This window comes from Camelus dromedarius, chromosome 8 (assembly GCF_036321535.1).
Source record: "Camelus dromedarius isolate mCamDro1 chromosome 8, mCamDro1.pat, whole genome shotgun sequence".
NCBI classification, from domain to species: Eukaryota; Metazoa; Chordata; class Mammalia; order Artiodactyla; family Camelidae; genus Camelus; species Camelus dromedarius.
Window position 1 is genome coordinate 9,155,649 of NC_087443.1, and position 22,930 is coordinate 9,178,578.

The following is a 22,930-nucleotide window of genomic DNA, read 5'->3' on the forward strand; positions in this document are numbered from 1 at the left end:
ATAAATGTAAAATGATTCTAAAATAACAAGTTTATTTAAATAAAAATAAAAAATAAAATGTACTGAAAATCATTGAATTGTCCCTTGTAATAAGTGAACTTCATGGTATATAAATCATACCTCAATAAGCTGTTTAAAAAGTTAATAAAGTCACAATGGGATCAGGGCTGGGCTCAGGCAGGGTCAAAGCCAGGGTCAGGGAAGGGTCAGGGCCCAGGCTCAGGGGCCAGACTCAGGGCTGGGTCAGACCAGGGTCAGGCCAGGGTCAGGTGGGGGTCAGCAGCCTTGGAAATGGGCTTGGAGGCGTGGATCCCCAAAGCATGAGGCCAGCCTGGGGCCCTCCTCTGGCTGCTGCTGCTGCCGCCCACAGCCACCCTGGAGCTGTGAGGGCCCTCCCCCAGGGCCTCGGCTGCCCCGGCTGCCCCGGCCGCGCTCCAGATGTGGGGAGGCCGGTGGAGGGTGGTGCGCTGACTCCCGATGGGCAGCGCTGCGCTCCTGGAGCCGCAGGTGCATTGGGCCTTCAAGGTGGGGCTCAAACGGGCTACACAAGAGGGTCTCAGGGGGGCGTGGCTATGACCGGGGCCTGGGTGCCCTGAGTCACTGAATCTCATCTTCTCTCTGCCCTTCCCTCCAACCAGGCAGCCCAGAGACCCCCTCAACACAGGCGAGTCAGAGGCCCCCACCGTGGGGCCTCTGGGTGGGCACCTCCCCAGGACCTTCGTGGGGCTGTGGAATGGGGCAGGTAGCAGGGTCCGGCCCTGAGGCTGGGAGGCTGGCTGGAGGAAAGCACCAGGACTGCTGAATAAGTGGCCCTTAGTGTGGGCCTGGGGGTCTCACTTCCCTGGGAGCCCTGGGAGCACAGGCCCTAGGCCGGGAGGCCCACTCTCACGGGGCCGGGGCGCAGCCCTGCCCTCCCAAGTGTGGGTCCTAGAGCCAGGGCTGTCTTCATTAGCCCTCTCCCACTTTTAGAAATGGAGGTTCCTGAGTCAGAGAGGGGCAGTGACTTTCCTCAGGTCACACAGATACACAGACTTCTGCCTGTGAACCTATTTCCCTGAGATACTGGGATGACATGGAGGGGGCACGAGCCCTTAGCAGCCATGACCTTCAGCAAGTAATATTGGCAAGCTACGAGGCCTGTAGTTCTTTGACCTGCAGAGCAGGCCCTGAGGTGTGCTAAGTGAGGGATGCGATGGCTGTGATGGTCCAGCCCTTGGCAGGCTCACTCAGGGATGTCTGTCACCCTGGAGATGCTGCTGTCACCTGCTGTGGCTGCCCTTGTTCCCCCTGCCCTGCCCACCGGGCCACTGAGCCCTCATCCCCACAGGGCTTGCTCAGTTGTGCTCTGATGTCCAGTTCTCAGTGGCACCCTGGCATTGTGGCCAGGCCTCTGGACACTTGGCCTTGGGTTCCCATCTATGAAGTGGACGGGACCTCCCTGGTAGTGGCACCTGGGGCACTACCGGTGTCTATGTCATAGGAGACAGGGGCATCTCCACAGTGTGCGGGAAGCCCAAGGTGACAGGGAGGATGTACGGCGGCTGGGACACGGTGGCGGGCCCGAGGCCGTGGCAAGCCCGCCCGCTGGGCCAGGGCTCGCGTGTCTGTGGGGCCGCCCTCATCAGCTCCCGCTGGCTGTTTGCTGCCGCCCACTGCCTTCTCAAGTGCGTTCTCCTACGGTGCCAGCAGAGGTGCTGGCAGGGGAGGGGTGTGCAGGGGAAGGGGAGAAAGGGGGTGATGGGCATCCCACAGCAGTCCTCTGGGGCAGTCTGTGGCCTTCAAATGCACATCATCCCTGCCTTTGACCTTTGCGCCCTCCACCTGGACTGTCCTCCTCGCTCGCTTGTCTGATACTCCTCATGCTGTGCCCTCAGCCCTCGTGCCCGTCCCCCCACACAGATGTGCCTGAGGAGAGTGGCAGTGTCGGTCCTGGCTGCCGTGTGGTGTGGACCAGCCTCAGACCACAGCTGCTTCTCAGTGTCCCCACATTCCTGGCTGTCAGCCTCTAGGCGGGGAACTGGAACTGTGTGTATGGCCAGCAGCTGGGCCACTCTTCTTACCTGTGCAAAGTGACTTCCCAGGAGGAGCTGTGGTCACTGGTGTGAGTGGGGGGCCCCTGCTGCCAGGCTGCATAGGCGGGAGATGGGGCTCCCTGGAATGACAGGAGTCTAACTCACTGCCCCTCCTGGGCCTGGCTCCGTGCTCAGCTTCTGAATGGATGAGGAGCGGTCTCCAGGGAGCAGGGGCATCATAGCCCAGGTCCAGGTGCTGGAGCTTTGACAACCCAGAGTCCTGTCATGCCTAGTCTGTGCCACGCCCCATGCACACCTCTCTGTGGCATCGGGGGCAGCAAGGCCCCACCTCACCCTGTCCCCACCCTGTCAGAAGAGAAAGCCCAACATGAGTGAGAAGGGCAGACTGCACGGTGGGGGGGGGGAGGTCAGGAGAAGCCCTGCGCGCCAGTGGAGAGGGAGGGGCTTGCTGGAAGGGGGCAGGGGGGAGGGTGTCCGGGTGGACGAGCCACGCATGCAAGCTCAGGGAGGTGGGAATTTTCACCACCTGTGTTCAGGGAACAAGGCAAGGTTCCATTTCCTGTCCTCATTTGCTCATTTAACAAATCTTTTGTGAGTGCTTATAACTAGTGGACAAGCAGCCCTTGGGCAGGAAGATGTTTAAAGAAAGGAGGGGTCGGGAAAAGTGCGGGGCCTGAAGGTGGAATGTGGGGAGCCCTGGGAAGGGTGAAGTCAGAGCTGAGACTGAACCAGAACTCCTCCTGTGTACAAGCACAAGGCCTTCATTTGATGACCCCCCCTTCCCCGCCATCCAGCGCTAAGATTAAATGCTCCTCCAATTCTAGGGTGTGATGGAGAAGCCATATGCTGAGGTTGTAAGTAGAGTTTCAATTAGCCTCAGGAAAGAAGGACTCCTGACCATTAAAAATGGGGAGGCAAAAGCTGCCTGGCATCATGTGGGTTAGAGGGGTCCAGAGGGATGTGGGCAGTTAGATGAGGATTCAGGGGAAGAGAATTAGCTCACACTCAGACATGATGGTGACAATGTGCCTTTCCTCCTCCAGAAAATCTCACATCCTGGAGAACTACCAGGGTTTGTTAGGAAACCCCCAGCTGTACCAGCACACCAGGCACACCCAGAAGATATCTGTGAGCCATATTATCATATACCCAGACCCTGATAAGTGTCATCCCTCTGGGAGTGACATAGCCATGTTGCAGCTGCTCTTTCCTGTGAACTTCACCTCCTGCGTCATACATAGTACCGGAAGTCCTAGCCACAGCAATCAGACAAGAAAAGGAAAAGACATAGAAATTGAAAGGGAAGAAGTAAAACTGTCCTTATTTTCAAATGACATCACAATATATAGAGAAAACCCTAAAGTATCTATCAAAATATTAGAACTAATAAACAAATTCAGTAAAGTTTTTAGGATACAAGATTAATATACAGAAATCTGTTGCTTTTCTATACACTAATAATGAGCTCTCAGGAAGAGAAATTAACGAAAATGTCCAATTACAGTTGCATTAAAAATAATAAAATACATAAGAATAAACTAGAAAAGTGAAAGACCTATGCTCTAAAAACTATAAAATATTGATGAAGGAATTTGAAAATGATAACAGAGAAATGGAAAGATATCCTATGCTCTTGGAATGGAAGAATTAGAATTGTTAAAATATCCATTCTACCCAAAGCAATCTACAGATTGAATGTAATCTCTATTTAAACACCCATGATATGTTTCCCATAACTAGAAGAAATAATTCTAAAATGTATACAGAACCATAAAAGGTCACAAATTGCCAAAGCAATTTTGAAAAACAGAAAGTGCAAAGCTGGGGCTATCATTCTCCCCGACTTCAGACTATAATACAAAGCTACAGTAATCAAAAGAACATGGTACTGGCACAAAAACAGACACAAATCAATGAAACAGAAAAAAATCCAGGCAGTGATGATCAATTAATCTACAACAAAGGAAGCAAGAATGTACAATGGAGAAAAGATAGTTTCTTCAATAAGTAGTGCTGGGGAAACTGGAAAGGGGCATACAAAGGAATGAGATTAGACCACTGCCCCCACACCATGTACAAAAAATAAACTCAAAATGGATTAAAGACCTAAATGTAAGAACTGAAATAATAAAATTCCTAAAAGAGAACATATGCAGCACATACTCTGAAATAAATTTAGAGCAATAATTTTTTGGATCTGTCTCCTAAGGCAAAATAAATAAAAGCAAAATAAACAAATGGGATCTAATCAAACTTAAAAGTTTTTGCACAGTAAAGAAAAATGTTAACAAAACATAAAAGACAACCTATTGAATGAGAGAAAATCTTTGCAAACAATTTGACTGATAAGGGGTTAATATCTAACATATATAAACAGCTCATAAAACCCAATATAAAAAAAACCCACTTAAAAAATGAGCAAAATATCTGAATATACTTTTTCCAAAGAAGAAATGCAGATGGCCAACAGGCACATGAAAAGATTCTCAGCATCACAGAGCATCAATCATCTGTCAGAATGGCTGTCATCAAAAACAAAAAATTAATGCTGGTGAAGATGTGAAGAAAAGGGAACATGTACACTCTTAGAAGGAATGTAAATTGGTGCAGCAACTGTGGAAAACAGCATGGAGGTTCCTCAGAAAACTGAAAATAGAACTAATGCACGGTCCAGCAATTCCACTCCTGGGTGTACGTCCAAAGAAAACAAAACAGCTAATTCCAGAAGATACATGCACCTCCATGTTTACAGCAGCATTACTTAAGGGAGCCAAGACACAGAAGCTCTCCAAACACCCCTCTACTCGTGACTGTGCGGAGAAGCCGTAACAGCAGTGCAGTTCTGCCGTTTGCAGCAACATGGACGGACCTAGGGAGTGTTACGCTTAGTGAGATAAGTCAGACAGAGAAACACGAATGCCCTATGTTATCACTTACGTGTGGCATCTAAAAACCAAATGAATACATATAACAAAGCAGAAATGGACTCAGATACATGGAGAATACACTAGTGGTCACCAGTGGGGTGAAGGAAGGCGGGTGAGGCAAGGTTGGAATATGAGATAAAGAGATACCAATTACTATGTATAAAATACATAAATAACAAGGTTATATTGATCACCACATGGAAATATATCCATTATTTTGTAATAATTCTTAATGGATATATTATGTAAAATATTGAATCACTATGCTGTACACTTTAATATAATATTGCAAATCAACTATATTTCAATTAAAAAATAAAACAAAGTTCACCTTAAAAAGGCAGGAAAACACAGGTTCTCTATTAGTTTCCTAGGGTTGCTGTAGTAAAGTACCATCAACCAGGTGACTTTCAACAACAGAAATTTATTTTTTCACATTTCTGGAGGCTAGAAATCCGAAATTAGGATGTGCACATGGCCATGTTCTTGCTCTGAGGGCTCCGGGGGAGAGTTTTTTGCATCCTTTCTCTTAGGTTCTGTTGTAGCTGACAGTCCTTGGTCTTTTAGGCTTGTAGATATATCACTCCAAACTTTGCACCCATCTTGACATGGACTTCTCCCTGTGTGTCTGTGTTTCTTTTCTTTTCATAAGAACACCAGCCATAATGGATTAAAAGTCTGCTTTGCTTCAGCATAACTTCATCTTAACTAAACCTGCAATGGTCCTACTTCCAAATAAGGTCACATTCTGAGGTTCTGAGGACATGAACTTTGGCAGGATATTAAGAACAAGTTGTATCTCTCAACCTGTTCCTTGACTCAAAATCATTGAGAAAAGCAGGTACCACAAATTTAGTGGCTTAAAACAATACAATTCTATTGATCAGAAGTCAGCATGGGCTCAACAGGGTTTACTGTGTAGGGTCTCACAGACCAAATTCAAGTTGTCATCCAGTCCGGGCTATTATCTGGAGGGTCTGGGAAAGAATCTGCTTTCAAGTCATTCAGGTTGTTAGCAAATACTGCAGAGTAGTGGAAAGGAAATTCTCTCCTGGAATTAAAAAGGAAGATTAAACTTAATTTCACTTGGGGTATTGTCAAAAGCAGAGATTGAGTAAGAACATGTATATAGGTAATTTGCTGGAAAAAATCCCAGATAGTGGAAAGGAGGCCTCTGGGAGATCTGCTATGGAATGAATCTTTGTGTGCCCCCAAAATTCATATTCTAAAGCCTAATATCCAATGTGATACTATTTGCAGTTAGGTCCCCTGGGAGATGATTATGTCATAGGGCAGAACTCTCATGAGTGGGACCAGTGTCCTCTTTAAAGAGACCCATGTTATCTCTCTGGTTCTTTTTCCACCACGTGAGGGCACAAGAGAAGATGATTATCTATGAAGCAGGAAGTGGGTCCTCACCAAACACAAAATCTTTGAGTGCCTTGATTTTTGGCCTTCCCAGCCTCCAGAGCTGTGAGAAATAAATGTTTGTCATTTAAGCCACCCAGCCTATGGCTGTTTGTTATACCAGCCGAATCAGACTTGCGACAAGAATGATGGAAGGAGTAAAGACTGAGGGCAACTAAAACTTGATCCCATGGGAACCTTCAGAGGAACTTATACAGTGTCTCTTCCAGTTGCTTGTGTGAGAGCCACCAGGAGAGATGCTTACCCATTGGCTCTGATAGGGCTGCTTTTCAGGGAAGTAAATCTCCCCACTACCACTTCCAGATTGTGACGGTGCTTCTGTGCTTGACAGTGGGCTGCGGTCTCTGATATCAGTCTCTCTTTGCAATCTATTTTTGCATTTATCTTTGTTTCTAGCAATCTATCAATGTTTCTAGAAACATACAGTGTTATTAATCTATAAAATATTTAACCTTGGCTTTGTTATATTTTTCTAATTTTATTTTTAAAATGATGAATTCCTGTCTTTAGGACAGTTTAAGGTCCACACAGGGAAAATGAGGAGAATGTACAGATACCGCCCATATACCCCCACAGATGCATAACATATTCTGTTATCAGTATTCACCACCAGAGTGGTACAATTGTTACTATTGATGAACCTGCACTGAAACATTAAAATCACTCAAAGTTCACAGTTCATATTACCATTTACTCTTGGTGTTGTATATTCTATGGCTTTGCACAAATGTATAGTGAAATATGTCATACAGAGTATTTCCAATGCCCTAAAAATCCTCTGTTCTCCACCTAGTCATCCCTCCCCTCTGCTGAGCCCTGGAGCCCACTGCTATTTTTACTCTCTCCATAGTTTTGCCTTTTCCAAAATGTCATATAGTTGGAATTGTGGGGTAAGTAGCCTTTTTAGATTGGCTCCTTTCACTTAGTAATATGTATTTAAGGTCCTTCCATGGCTTGGCATCTCATTTGTTTAGTGTTGAATAATATTCCACTGTCTGGATATACCATGATTTATTATTTACTCACCTATTAGAAGACATCTTGGTTGCTTCCAAGTTTTGGCAGTTATGAATAAAGCTGCTTTAAATGTCTGCATGTAAGTTTTTGTGTAGATATAAGTTTTCAAATTCTTTGGCTAAATACAATTTCTGGATTGGATAAGAGTGTTTAGTTTAATAAGAAATTGTCAGACTATCTTCCAAAGTGGCTACAGCATTTTACACTCCCACCAGCAATGGATGAGATTTCCTGTTACTCTGCATCATCTTTGTTAGTATTTAATATTTCCAGTGTTACAGATTTTGGCCATTTTAATAGCTGTGTAGTGTCTCTAACTGATGTTTTAATTTGCATTTCCATGATGACTTATGATGTGGAGCATCTTTTCATGTGTTTATTTGTCATCTGTTCATTTTCTTTAGTGAGTTATCTGTTCAGGTCTTCGGCCCATTTTAAAAATTGGGTTGTTTGTTTTTGTATTTTAGGATTTTAAGAGTTCTTTGTATATTTTGGATAACAGTCCTTTATCAGATGTGTCTTTTACAAATATTTTCTCCCAATCTGTTGCTTGTATCCTTGTTTTCTTGGCCTTGTCTATTGCAAAACAGAAGTCACTCAGCAATAGAAATTTAATACAAGTAGTTATCCAATTGAAACAAATATGCTTGTTGTTGAAATGAGGGATTTCTTCCCAATTCCTGATGCTTCTTTCTATGCAGTCTCCTGTAGTTGTAACACATTTCTTTCTTTCAACCTCATTCACTGCTCTCCCACAGAGGTGTGGGTTGGGGATGACCTATGTTATTGGTGAGTTTTGAAGGAAAAGCTGACAGGTATGTCCCAGTTCCTTTCTTTCCACTTCCTCTTAGAAGCGATCTGCCCCACGGTTCTTCTCTATTTCTCCAGTGGCAGGTCCCTACCATGGGGTCATTTGTGCCCCCAACTTCAAAGCAGTGCATTATGGGGCCCATTTTTCTGCACCCTCATCAGTACTGGATACTAGTGCACATTTGGGACTCTGCCATTGTATAGGCAACATCTGAGTCTTGCTCTTTTAAATGTATTAGAATGAATTGGATTTATCATGTGTATTTTTGATTGAAATTCTTCATTCATCCTTATCTAGTCCTACCTTTTGACCATATTTCTTTCAGTGTTTATATTTTACTTGTTGACGTGGATGATCTATTTTACATATTAATGATATTATTTTTTCTCTCATATACTCCCAATAGTTTTTGATATACAGAAGTAGAACATTTTACATAGTTAAATCTATTATCTCACTATTTCTTCTTCTCCTTTACTTCCTTCTTCTTCTTTTTTGTATTCAAGTTATTTGCCGTTAAAAGATGAGTTAGTCATCATACTTTTCTGGGATTTTATTGTCCATATTTAACTCTTTAATTCAAGTAGAATTTATTTTATAATCTATTGTGAGCTAAGTAGGTATTTTTGTAAACACTTTAAATAACAACACTTGTTTGTAAAGCTATATTTACTACATGTTAATTTATTAAATATTTAGAGTTTATTTCAAACCTGTTTTTTCTGTTCTGTTCAATTATAATACTTTTATTTGAAAATGTTAGCCAGATGATAAAGCCCAGTATATCAGCTTTTAAAATCATAGCCTTTATTTCAAAGGTAAAGGGGACAAACATGTGCTAGGCTCCTCTGCGGTTTCAAGCCACTTCACATGAGACAGACGTCAGAGGCAAAGCCAGTGAGCACAGTGACACAAATGCAAAAAGTGATAGAGTTGTCCTCAGTTGTCCTACTCCATACCCACTGCATCTCTCTGCCTCTCTGTACGGACACAGGGTCTCATAAAATTAACTCCAGCTCAGTTCAGTTTATCTCATCTCATCTCACTAACTTCATAGCATTTTCTCTGTCTTTCAGTTTTTCAAGGGGCCATGTCATCCTAATAGCCAGAGAAGTGGTGGAGAGAGATGGGAGATAAAGTAAGACAAATAAATGTTATATGAGAGTTGAGGAAGAAGGCCCTATAAACTCAAAAGATCCCCAATTAATCAACAGCGTGTACTCTAAGTCTGCAGACCAGCCTCTTGCCAAAGCCTGCTCACTAACCCGGGGCATCATTAGCACAAAGGCATATTGTTCCCCAAGCGGACAGTCCTCTGGGGCCTCCACTTCCCCTGGCACGCCCCCACTCCAGCCTGTAGATTTTCCTCTTAGTTATCATAATTCCCTTGGAACCCATCTGTCTCTGACCTACTATGGGAAGTTAACAAAGGCTCCTAGAATAATCTATGGCCAGAAGTGTTTCCTGAAAACTTGTTCCTGATCCTTCAAGCTCCCGATGAGCACTCACTGAGAGACCTGCTTCCATGAGATAAAAAGCCCGTAGAGACAGGCGGGTAATGGCCAAAGCCCAGGGTCCCTGAGGATGTTTCCAGGGCTCAATCTCCATCTCCAAGTTCCAGAACCTTCTTTTTGCTTTTACCACAGACTTTCTGGGAGTAACTAATACACAGGAGAAAGATCGGAAAATTACTGAGCCAGAGTTCCAGGAGGTAGCCCTCCAGGGTGACTCCATTCTGGGCTGAGGAAGCACAGGCCCCTCCGCTAGACTGTCACATCCGTCTCCGCTGTTTCCCTTGCTCCTTCTGCTGAGTGCTGTGCTGTGACAGACACCAAGTGCAGAGGATGACGTGTGAGGAATCAGAGTAGTGGATATGAAGTCCTCTTTTGGAAATCTTAGTGTTTCCCCATTGCCATGTGTTTTAATATTGATAACTGATTGGCAAAGTGAATTTCTTATATATTAGCTTTCATCCCCACAATGGCCTCAGGAAATACACATCATGATCAACAATTTACTAGTGTGGACGCTGTGCCTGGGACACAAATCTTTGCACATAGATTCCTATGTACTGGGCCTTACGTTCTATAGGAAGCATCTCCCAGGTGCGATTGCTCCATCTAAGGCTATGCCTGCTTTAAATGTCACTGGGTACTGTGCCAAGGTCTACTCTACTCTTACTTAGTGTAGACAACAATAAAACAGAGAGAGGACAACACGCGTGTGATGTCTTCCCTCCAGTGAGCAATCTCAGCAACACCCCTCCTCACCTCCCAGACGCAAGAGAATTCCAAAGGTCCTGACAGTATTTTTATACAGAGTCATCCTCAGCAGATCATAGACTCCATGGCTCTGGCCTTGAGAGCCGCTAGAGTCACAGAAGGAAACACTGGTGGGCAACGATAGGCCCACCTGTTCGGCTGCATCCCTTACCACTTTGCCTTTACCTCTTTCCTGTAGGAGATTCTCATCCCAGTTCTGGGTTTGCTCTCAGCTGTGGCAGATCTTTCCCATACTTGTTTCCCACCTCAAGCACGTGCATCTCTTTCCTTCTGTACCCAAAGTCTTTCTCTGGTGTTCTAGGAACTTGCTCATCCCAATGTCAGGAGAAGTCTGTGAATGATTTAACACATCGCCACCCCGCCAAGCCCCATGTCCAGGGAGCAACCCTCAATCAAGGAGGAATTGGAGTCAATCGATAAATATTGTATATCTAAGATCTCTCTGCCTAACCCTAAGAATTTAAGAATTTCTCCTTGGTTTTCCTCTAAAAGATTTATAGCTTTGCATTTACATTTCGATCGATAATCCATTTTGACTGATTTGAATTAGGTTTAAGGTTTTTTTTTCTTTTTCATATGGATACGCAGTTGCCTCAGTTCCATTTGTTGAAAGTTTATCCTTTCTCCATTAAACTGCTTTTGCAACTTTTCACAAAATCGATAGACCATATTTGAATGAGTCCATCTCTGGACTCACTATTCTGTTCCATTGATGTATGTCTATATCTTTACCAATACCATGATGTCTTTATTGCTCTGGTTTTTTAGTAATTCTTATAATCAAGTAGTATGTCCAATTTTATTTTCCTTTTTCAAAATTGTTTAAACTGTTCTAATCCTTTGCATTATAATGTTTTGCATTATAGAATCAGTCTATATCTAGTATAAATCTTGCTGAGATTTTTATTGAAATTGAATTAAATTTTAAGAATTGACACCTTCACAGTATTGATTCTTTCAATCCATGGACACAGTATTTATTTAGGTCTTCTTTTCTTTCATCATCAATTTGTGATTTTCAACAAACAAACCCTGCCCATATTATGTTGTATTTATTCCTGGGTATTTGATACTTTTGAAGTACTGTAAATGGCATTTTAAAAAATATCTGCTTCCAAATACATATTGCTAGTATGTAGAAATATGATTGATTTTTGAGTGTTGAACTTGTACCCTGTGGCTTGTTGAATGTATCAGTTCTAGGAAGCTTTCAGTAGGGTAGGTTCCTTGGGTTTTGTATGAATACATTCATGTCATCTGCTCATAGGCATAGTTTTATTTTTCCCTTTACAATCTGTGTGCCTTTCATTTATCTTTGTAACATTATTAATACTGGTGGCTGCTTATAGTATGATATTGAATAGGGTTGGTGAGAGAAGACATCCTTGATTTGTTGAACTCAATGAAAATATACTCAGCCTTTCACCATTAAATATGTCAAGTGAAAGTATTTTAAAATACCCTTTTTTATGTTGTGGAAGATTATTAAGAAATGTTCATCATGAATAGATGTCGAGTTCTATCATATCCTTGTTCTGCGTCAATTGGTGTTATGATGTGGCTTTTCTTTTGTCTGCTAATATTGTGCATTATGTTTATTGGTTTTCAATATTGAACTGTGTGAATTTCTTAGATAAACCCTGGTTTAATATTGTCTTAATATAGTTTTGGATTTAATTTGCTAATATTTTATTGAAGTTTTTGTATTTATATTCATGAAAGATATACATCTGTAGTTGTTTTAACACCTTTATTGTGGCATGATTCCTGTACAGGAAACTACACATATTTCAGATGTACAATTTGATGAATTTTGACAGAGGCAAACATCAATGAAACCACTACCACAATCAAGATAGCTAACATTTCCATCACTCCCCAAGAGGTGCAAATTTTGAATTCCCAATATATCCCTTCCCAAAAGCTTTATCCTCTGATAACCATAAATTTGTTCTCTATGTCTGTGGGTCTGTTTCTGTTTTGTAGATGAGTTCATTTGGGTCCTTTAATATTCCACATATAAGTGCTATCATATGGCATTTTTCTTTCTGTTTCTGGCATACTTCACTTAGAGTGATGTTCTCCAGGTCCAGCCATGCTGCTACACATGGCATTATTTTATTCTTTATTATGGCTGAGTAGTATTCCATTGTGTGTATGTATGTATATGTATATAAATACCACATCTTCTTTATCCAGTCATCTGTCAATGGGTATTTGGGTTGTTTCCATGTCTTGGCTGCTGTAAATAGTGCTGCTGTGAACATTGGGGGTGCATGCATCTTTTCAACATATACTTTTCTCCAGACATACGCCCGTGAGTGGGATTGCTTGATCATATGGCAAGTCTTTTTTAATTTTTTTGACTGCTCCCAATACTGTCCTCCATAATGGCTGCACCAATTTACATTCCCACCAACAGTATAAGAGGGTTCCTTTTTCTCCACTTCCTCTCCAGCATTTATCATTGGTGGAATTTTTAAAGGTGGTCATTCTGACTGACGTGAGGTGATATCTCATCGTAGTTTTGATTTGCATTTCTCTTACAATTAGTGATATTGAACATCTTTTCATGGGATTGTTGGCCATCTGGATGTCTTCTTTGGAGAAATGATTACTTAGGTCCTCTGTCCATTTTTTGATGGGGTTGCTTATTCTTTTATATTAAGCCGTATGTGTTGGTTGTATGTTTTGGAAATTAGTCCCTTGTCAGTCACAACATTTGCAAATATTTTCTTCCATTCTGTAGGTTGTCTTTTCATGTTATTTATGGTATCCTTAACTGTACAAAAGATTTTAAGTCTAATTAGATCCCATTTATTTATTTTTTGCTTTTATTTCCATTACTCTAGGAGCTGGTCATAAAAAATATTGCTGTGATTTGTGTCAAAGAGTGTTCTGCCTATGTTTTCCTCTAGAAATTGTATAGTATGCAGTGTTACATTCAAGTCTTTCATTCATTTTCAGTTTACTTTTGTACATGGTGAAGAGAATGTTCTAATTTCAGTCTTTTACAGGTAGCTGCCCAGTTTTCCCAGCACCACTTGTTGAAGAGACTGTCTTTTCTCCATTGTGTGTTGTTGCTTCCTTTGTCATAGATTGATTGACTGTAGGTGCAAGGGTTTATTTCTGGACTTTGTATTCTGTTCCATTGATCCAGGTGTCTGTTTTTGTGCCAGAACCATACTGTTTTGATTTCTGTAGCTTTGTATGATAGCCTGATGCCAGGGAGGGTGATTCTCCCAGCTCCATTCTCCTCTTTTAAGACTGTTTTGGCTATTTGGCATTTTTTGTGTTTCTTAACACAATTTATTTTTAACAATTTATTTTGCTCCAACTCTGTGAAAAATGTCATTCGTAATTTGATAGGGATTGCACTGAATCTGTATATTGCCTTGGGTATTATGGCCATTTTAACAATATTGATTTTTCCAATCCAAGAACATGCTATATCTTTCCATCACTTAAGTGAATTCAATTTCTTTCCTCAGTGTCTTATAGTTTTCAGAATACAGGTCCTTTGTCTACTTGGTTAGGTTTAGTCCTAAGTATTTTATATGTTTTAGTACAATGGTAAATGGTATTATTTCCTTAATTTGTTTTTTCCCATTTTTCAGTATTATTAGGTAGAATTGTTACAATTTGACTGCACATATACAATGTATTGCATGTAAATACATATACCCAAAATACTGCACCTTGTTTTTAAATTTACATATATGTATTTTTCATTGTTTGTAAGAAGGTTTAGAGCTTTAGCTATTTAAACTTACATAGTTATCAAAGGAATAAAGCCATCCACAAAATAAAAATTAATTGAAAAGGATAAATACACCTGCTATTGACAGCAACATTATTTTTATAATTGCCAATTATAATTACCAAGGTATGGAAGCGTTATAAATGCACATCAATAGACGAAGGGAAAAGAAGATGCGGCATATATATGTAATGGAATACAGATCACCCATAAGAATGAAAGGTATTTTGCCTTTTGCAGCCCTTCATTGACATTTTTTCCACTTCAAAAACCAGAATTTTATAACTGGCATAAACATTTCCATTGCATCAAAAGTACCTAGAAATAAGCTTAACCAAGGAGGTTGCCTATACTTTGAAAACTATAAAACATTGATGAAGGGAGTTGAAGATGATACAAAGAAATGGAAATATATCTTATGCTTCTGGATTGGAAGAATCAACATCATCAAGATGGCTGTACTACCCTAAACAATCTACAGATTCAATGCAACCCCTGTCAAAGTACTCAGAATATTTTTCACAGAACTAAAGCAAAAATTCCAAAATGTATATGAAACCATAAAAGACTCTAAACTGACAAAGCAATCTTTTGAAGGTCTTTTTTTCCCCCTTTCTTCTTTTTGTCCTTTTCTTATAGTTTGATGACAAGAGAAGTTTCTTTAACATTTGTTGTAAAGCTGGTTTGGTGCTGCTGAATTCTTTTAGCTTTTGTTTATCTGTGAAGCTTTTGAATTTGCCTTCAAATCTGAATGAGAGCCTTGCTGGGCAGAGTATTCTTGGTTGTAGGTTTCTCTCTTTCACCACTTTACTTATATCTTGCCACTCTCTCCTGGCCTGTAGAGTTTCTGCTGAAAAATCAGCTGATGGCCTTATGGGAGTTCCCTTGTATATTATGTGTTGCTTTTCTCTTGCTAATTTTAATATTTTCTCTTTATCCTTAATTTTTGTCAGCTTGATGACTATGTGCCTTGGTGTATTCCTCTTTGGGTTTAGTATCTCTTCAAAAAATATCTCAGGTTCTTTCTCTCTCTCTTCTCTTTCTGGTACCCCTATAATGCGAGTATTAGTAAGCGTCATGTTGTTCCAGAGTTCTCTTAAATAATTTCTTTTTCTGCTATTTTGTTGTCAGTGGATAGAAATGCCACTGATTTCTGTATATTAATTTTATACCCTGCAACATTACCAGATTCAGTGATGAGCTCTAGTAGTTTTCTGGTTGCTTCTTTAGGGTTGTCCATGTATAGTACCATGTCATCCACAAACAATGACAGTTTTACTTCTTCTTTATCGATTTGGATTCCCTTTATTTCTTTTTCTTCTCTGATTGCTATGGCTCGGGCTTCCAAAACTATGTTGAATATAAGTGGTGAGAGTGGGCATTGTTGTCCTGTTTCTGATGTTACAGGAAATGCTTTCAGCTTTTCATCATTAAGTATGATATTAGCTGTGTGTTTGTCATACATGGCCTTGATTATGTTGAGGTATGTTTCATCTGCACAACATTTCTGGATAGTTTTTATCATAAATGGATATTGACTTTTATCAAAAGCTTTTCTGCATCTATTGAGATAATCACACAGTTGTTATTCTTCAGTTTGTTAATGTGAGGTATCACATTGATTGATTTGTTGATACTGAAAAATCTTTGTATCCCAGGGATAAATCTCCCTTGATCATGGCATATGATCCTTTTAGTGCATTGTTGGAGTCCATTTGCTAGTTTTTTGTTGAGGATTTTTGCATCTATACTCGTAAGTTATATTGGCCTGTGATTTTCTTGTTTTTTGGTATCTGTCTTGTTTTGGTATCAGGGTGAGTGTGGCCTCATAGAATGAATTTGGAATTGTTCCTTCCTCTTTAATTTTTTGGAATAGTTTCAGAAGGTTAGATGTTAACTCTTCTGTAAATTTATGTTAGAATTCACCTGTGAAGCCAACTAGTCCTGGACCTTTGCTTGTGGATATTTTAAAATTACTGACTTAATTTGGTACCGGTAATTGGTCTACTCATATTTTCCATTTCTTTCTGATTCAGCCTTGGCAAATTGTACCTTTCTAAGAAATTGCCCATTTCTCCTAGGTTGTCCTTTTTGTTGGCATATAGTTGCTCATAGTAGCCTCTTACGAGCCCTTGTATTTCTGTGATATTGATTGTGACTTCTCCTTTTTTATTTTATTAATTTGGGCCCTCTCCCTTTTTTCTTGATGAGTCTAACTAAAGGTTTGTCAGTTTTATTCATCTTTTCAAAGAACCCATTTTAGTTTCATTGATTTTTTTTTTTGTCTTTATTTCATTCATTTCTGCTCTGAATTTTATGATTTCTTTTCTTCTACTAACTTTGGGTTTTCTTTGCTCCTCTTTCTCTAGCTGCTTTACATTTAAGTTTAGGTTGTTTATTTGAGATTTTTCTTGTTTCCTGAGGTAGACTTGTATTGCTATAATCTTGCCTCTTAGAACTGTTTTTGCCGCATCTCAAAACCTGTGGATTGTTGTGTTTTCATTTTCATTGCTCTCAAAGTATTTTCCAATTTTCTCTTTGATTTCTACAGTGATTCATTGATTGTGTAGTGGCATATTGTTTAGCCTCCACGTATTTGTAGTTTTTGCATTTTTTTTTTCTTGTAGTTGATTTCTGACCTTATAGCCTTGTGATCAGAAAAGGTTCTTGGTATGATTTTAATTTTCTTAAATTACTGAGGCTTGCTTTGTGATCCAATATGTGATTGATTCTGGAGTTTATTCCATGTGCATTTGAGAAGAATGTGTACTATGTTGTTTTCAATTAGAATGCTCTTAGATATTAATTAAGCCCATCTGGTCTAACGTGTCATTTGGGGTCTGTATTTCTTTACTGGCTTTCTGTCTGGATGTCCATTGATAAAAATAGGTGTTAAGGTTCCTCACAATTATTGTGTTATTGTTGATTTCTCCTTTTATGTTCGTTAAAAATTGCCTTATATATTGAGGTGTTCCTTTGTTGGGTGCGTATATATTTACAGCTGTTATACCTTCTTGGATTGGTACCTTGAGTATTATGTAGAATCCTTTTGTGACTCTCATAACAGTCTTTATTTTAAGATCACTATTGTTAGATATAAGTATTGCTACTCCAGCTTTCTTTTGGTTTCCGTTTGTAAGGAATTTTTGTTTTCCCATCCCCTCACTTTCAGCTTGCATGTGTCTCTAGGTCTGAAGCGGGTCTCTTGTACACAGCATACACATGCGTCTTCTTTTTGTATCCAGTCCGTCAGTCTATATTTTTTGGTCAGAGCAGTTAATCCCTTTATATTTAATGTAATTATCAATACGTATATTCTTATTACCATTTTGTTAATTGTGTTGGGTTAATCTCACAGATTCCACTCACATTAAAGTTTCTTAGGTCTTTTTCCCTTCAGTGAGGTTTTACATACCTTTGTATATAGTTAGATTCTTTAGTCACATTCTACATTCTATTTTGGGATACACTGATCTCCTAGCTATTTGTAACTTGTATACATCGATATTTGGTTTTTATGCTGTAAAGTTCTGTGGGTTTTGACATACATATAACATGTACCTGTTTTTAAAATATACAGATGGTTTCACCAAGCTAAAAAATCTTCAAAGCTTCACCTAGGAAACCGATCCCTTCCTCTTGTTCCCTGAACTCCTGGCAACCACTGATCTGTTTATTATATATATAGTTTCGCTTTATTCAGAATGCTATATAACTAGAATTGTACAGTATGTAGCTTTTTCTGATGGGTTTCTTTAACTTAGTGATATTCATTTAAGATACATTTGTGTATTTTCATGTCTTGATGGCTCATTCTCTTATTCAGTAATATTCCATTGTATGGATGTACCACTGTTTGCTTACCCATTCATGTACTCAAGGACATCCTGGTTGCTTTTAGTTTTTAATAGTATTGAGTAAAGCAGTTGTAAACGTTTAGGTGTTGAATTTTATATCTATATAGCTTTGAAATATTTAAATACCTAGGAGTGCAGTTGCTGGATTTTATGGTAATACAATGAACTTTGTAAAACACTGCTAAATTGTCTTCCAAAGTGGCTCTACCATTTTCCATTCCCAGCAGCATTGCATGAGAGTTCCTGTTACTCTGCATCCTCACCAACAACAGGTATTGTCAGTTTTTGGTTTAGTCTCTTTGAAAGCTGTGTAGAGGTAACCCATCGGTTTGTTAATTTTCATTCTCCTAATAACAAATGGTGTTGAACATCTTTTTACATGCTTATTTACTGTCTGAAAATCTTCAGTAGTTGTCTGTTCAGATCTCTTGTTCACTTTAAATCAGATTATGTTCTTATTGTTGAATTTTTTTGTAAATTTTGAATACAATATATATAATATATATTCTGCTATTGTTCAGTAAAGCATTCTGTAATTGTAAATTTTACCTTTTCAGTTAATGGTGATGCTCAGTTCTTCCACATCCCTGCTGGCTTTCTTTTTCTTAGTTGAATCCAGTACTAATAGAGGAGAGTTGAAGTCTCTAATTATATTTGTAGGTTTGTTTATTTCTCCTTAACTCCACCCTCTTTATTCTGTGCATTTTAAAACTCTTTTGTTAGGTATATGTACATTTAGGGATCTACATTTTCTTGGTAAATTGATAAGTTTATTATGTAATGTTCTTATTCTTGGTAATTTTCATTCTTTGAAGTATACTTCTTTGTATTAATATATTCACTTCAGTATTATTTTGATTAGTGTTTGTACGCTATATCATTTATCATTCTTTCATTTATAAACACTGATATTATATTTGACATTGGTTTCTTAAAAACCACATATAGTTTGACTATGTTTTATTTATTTGTAGGGATGTTTCTTTTATTTTGACAACTTCAGTATGTTTTATTGTGTTATAGATATATAAAGTTTATCCTCTTAACCATTTAAGTGTACAGTATAAAAGTGTTAACCAAATGCATATTGTTATGTAACACATCTCTAGAATTTTTTCATCCTACAAAACTCAAATTCTATACTCATTAGGAAGCTAACTTTCCTCTCCTGACAACCACCATTCTACTTTCTTTTTCTAAGAGTTTGGCTGCTCTAGATAACTCTTATAAGTAGAATCTTACCATATTTATTGTGAGAGTCTGTCTTTTAAATGGTGAGTTTAGGTCATTTAAAATTAATGTAATTATTGATATGTTTGGATTTAGATCTACCATTTTATTAAGTGATTTATGTGTTTTTCCTCTGTTTTTCCTTTGTTTCCCCAAATCTTGCCTTCATTTTGAGTTATTTGAATACTTTTATCATTCAACTTTATTGACTGTGTTTTTTTTAGTATGTCTTGTATAAATAGTTTTTGATGGTTTCTTTGAAAATTACTGTTTACATATTTAACTTTTCACAGTCTCATTGAAATGAATACTTTTATCCTTAAGTGGAATTTTGTCTTAAAACCATGTGAATCTATTTAACCCCTTTATGTTGTAGTTGTATTATATATTACATCTGTACACATTAAAAAACCTGCAGATAGTGTTGTTATTATTTTTTCTGCTTTCAACCATCAACTGCATTTTAAAGAACTTAAGAGAATAGCCTATTATATGTACCATGACAATGACCATTTCTCTTGCTTACTATCCCTAAGGTACTATTATTTTCTGGTATCATTTCCCTTCAATCTGAAGAACTTCCTTTAGCAATTCCTTTACAGCAAATCTGCTGGCAACAAATTCTCTTGGTTTTCCTTCATCTGAGAACACTTTCATTTCACCTTCATGCCTAGGGTCATTTTTAATAAATATAGATTTTCAAGCTGATAGTTCTGTTCTTTCAGCAACTGAAAAATATGCCACTTCCTTCTGTAGTTTCTGGTTAGTCATTCAAATTGTTCTTCTCTTACAGGTAATATGCCATTTTTTCTGACTGATTTCAGTTTTTCTTTTACTTTAGTTTCAACAGTCTGATTATGATTGGTCTAAGCATGGAATTTCTTTGGGTTTATCCTGTTTAGGGATAGGTTTATGTGGTTTGCCACACTAAGGAAGTTTAGAGATGTTATATCTTGAATTATATTTTTTCAGTACTGAACTTGTTCTGCTGTCTTTCTGGGACTCTGATGGCAAGAATGTTATGCCTTTTGTTATTTTCTTACAGGTTCCTCTCGCTCTGTTAATTTGTCTTCAATATCTTTTTCCAGGTTAAATAGTTTCTATTGATCTATTTTTCAGTTTCACTGACAATTTCATCTGTTATGCACTTTATGCTTTTGAGCTCATTTAGTGAGTTTTATACTTCAGTTATTTTATTTTTCAGTTCAAATATTTCCTTTTGATTTTTTTTTTTTAAATTTAAGGAGCGATGAGAGCTTTGTTAGCACCCAGCAGACAGGCCAATGGGTGGGCTGACAGGCCAATGGTCAGGTGTTCGCACAGGCAGCAGGGACACGTGGGAAGGTGAGCGTTCGTCAGGCAGGTAGGCAGGCAGCAAGCAGGAAGGATGCAGCTGGGGGCTGCCCTGTGAGGGGTGTGGCATTCCTCCAGCTGCTGCCTGCTGGGGCCTCAGTCTGTGGCTTAGAACTCGGTGTCCACCACTCAGAAAGCTGGCCTGCCTTAGTCAGGCATTGATGAAGACCAAAGCCTGGCCTCCTTTTGTAGCTGGACCTCCTTTAGTGCAAATATGGAAGAAGTGTCAGGAAGTTTGTGGATGCGCTTCCACAGGCTGAGGAAGAACAGAAGTTTCATGGCATCCTCTGCGGAGATACAATTGCGAACTTCAAGCTGCAGCAGCTTGGTGTGGAGGTCAGCCCCGCCTCTGTCAAGTCTGCAGCAAGGACAAGGGGACTGGGGATAGCAGTATGTCTTGAACTCTTCACTGGACAGGATGCCTGGCCACGTCTCCTCAGTTGGGGGTTCCCAAGACGCGCAAGATGAACTGCAGGTGTTCCTCCACCGTGTAGCCCGGGAAGAAGGGCCGGCCCGTGGCCATCTCATAGAAGATGCAGCCCACACCCCACATGCCAATCTGAGAGGAGCAGTCCGTGGACCTGAGCAGGATGTTGGGGGCCGGTACACAGCGTTACAACCTAATTGGAGTAGGTCCTCATTGGAATTGACTCGGCCCGGGCCAGGCCGAAGTCGGCCAGCTTGAGCTCTCCTCTCTCATTGATGAGCAGGTTCTGGGGCTTGACGTCTCGGTGTAGCACGTTCTGCCGGTGGCAGCAGGCCAGGCCGCGGATCAGCTGGAACAGGAAGAGTTTCGCATTGTGCCTGCTGATGACGTTCCCACAGCCATCTGGGTACTGCGTCAGGTCCCTGTCCGGGTACTCAAAGACAAGGGTGAGCGACTTCTCTGAGGATAATGTCGTGTGGCGGGATGATGCTGGCGTGTTTGAGGTCCTTGAGCAGGGACGCTTCCCAGATGGCGGTGCAGGGCGCCCCCTCTTCATGTTTAGTCTGATCTCCCTGGCGCCACAAGGTTGTCTGTGAGCTTGCTTTTGCCTTTGCAGACGGTGGCATATGTACCCTCTCCCATCTTGTCCAACTTGATGTAGGTCTCCAGTTTCCCAAAGTCGATCCCAGGCAGGCTGACACGGCGGAGGCGGCAGCCGAGGGGCTTGTCAAAGATGGGGATATTGGGGGTCAACTTCTCACGGTAGCCCTCGGGCAGCCGGGTGTCGGCTGGTAGTGATGGGCGCTTGTCGACGTTCTCCGTGGAGATCTTGCGCGGGGGTAGGGGGGTGGGGGATGGGGTGGGGGTTGCGCATGCGCACTCTCCCTGGTGACCGCACCTCATGCGAGGGCGCGGCGGAAGCCTGGTCCCTCTCCCCGGCCGACCCCACCTTCCAGTCCTCGTGTATAATCTCTGGTGCGGAGCTGAGGGGCCCCGTCCAGAGCGAGGCTCCCCAGCGGCAGCTCGTGTGGGGGCCCCTCCACGGTCACCGCCGCCGCCGCCGCTCTCACCCAGGCCTGTCTGTTCAGGGGCACCGTTGGCCTTGTCTACACCTCGGCGCCCTCGGAGTGTCACTGACAGCCGCCTTTTGATCTTCTTCAGCGGATCCGTGGCGACCGGCGGGGGCGCGCGAGCCACCTCAGCGCCGCGGGGCCGGCAGGGCGGCGCCTGGGGCGGCGGCCCGGGCTGAGGCCGCGCGACCTCCTTCTCCTGCTTCCCCTCCTGTTCGCCGCAGGCGCCCGTCCCAGGGGGTCTTCGGCCGTGGCTGCCGGGCCCGGGCCGACGCCCGCTGTGGAGGAGGAGGAGGCGGCGGCAGCGGCGGCGGCGTCCCGCTCAGCAGGCCCTGAGCTCGGCCGCTGCGGGCGGTGGCCCCGGGCTCCTCGGCGCTGGCTCGAGTCCGAGAGCTCGCGGCGGCGCGCGGTTCAGGGCCGACCGCTGGCGGAGACGCGGCAGACCCCCTTCTGATCCTTCTTTATACCTCATTTCTGAGTCCTCCAACCTATGTATTAATTTTAGGAGTGCTTGCAATTTCTCGTTAGAATATTTTAAATAACTTACTATTTTAAAATCTTTGTCAGGTAATTCTAATAACTTTGTCATGTCAATGTTGATGTTTCTTGATCGTCTTTTCCCGTAAGAATTGAGAGTCTCCTGTTTCTTCAAATGCTGAGGAATTTTGGATTGCTATATCAGGCTTTCATACGCTGAGGGTTTTTTTTTTTTAATACTTTGAATAAAGTTGGTAT

General features: G+C 41.2%; 1 long non-coding RNA gene and 1 pseudogene across 3 annotated transcripts in view; both read right to left on the reverse strand.

The window, feature by feature from the left end:
- LOC116156055 (uncharacterized) overlaps positions 1–22,930 on the reverse strand; it is a 114,808-nt gene that overhangs the window by 15,297 nt on the left and 76,581 nt on the right. The window lies entirely within an intron of this gene.
- LOC135321786 (cyclin-dependent kinase 16-like) lies at positions 14,870–22,606 on the reverse strand (annotated as a pseudogene).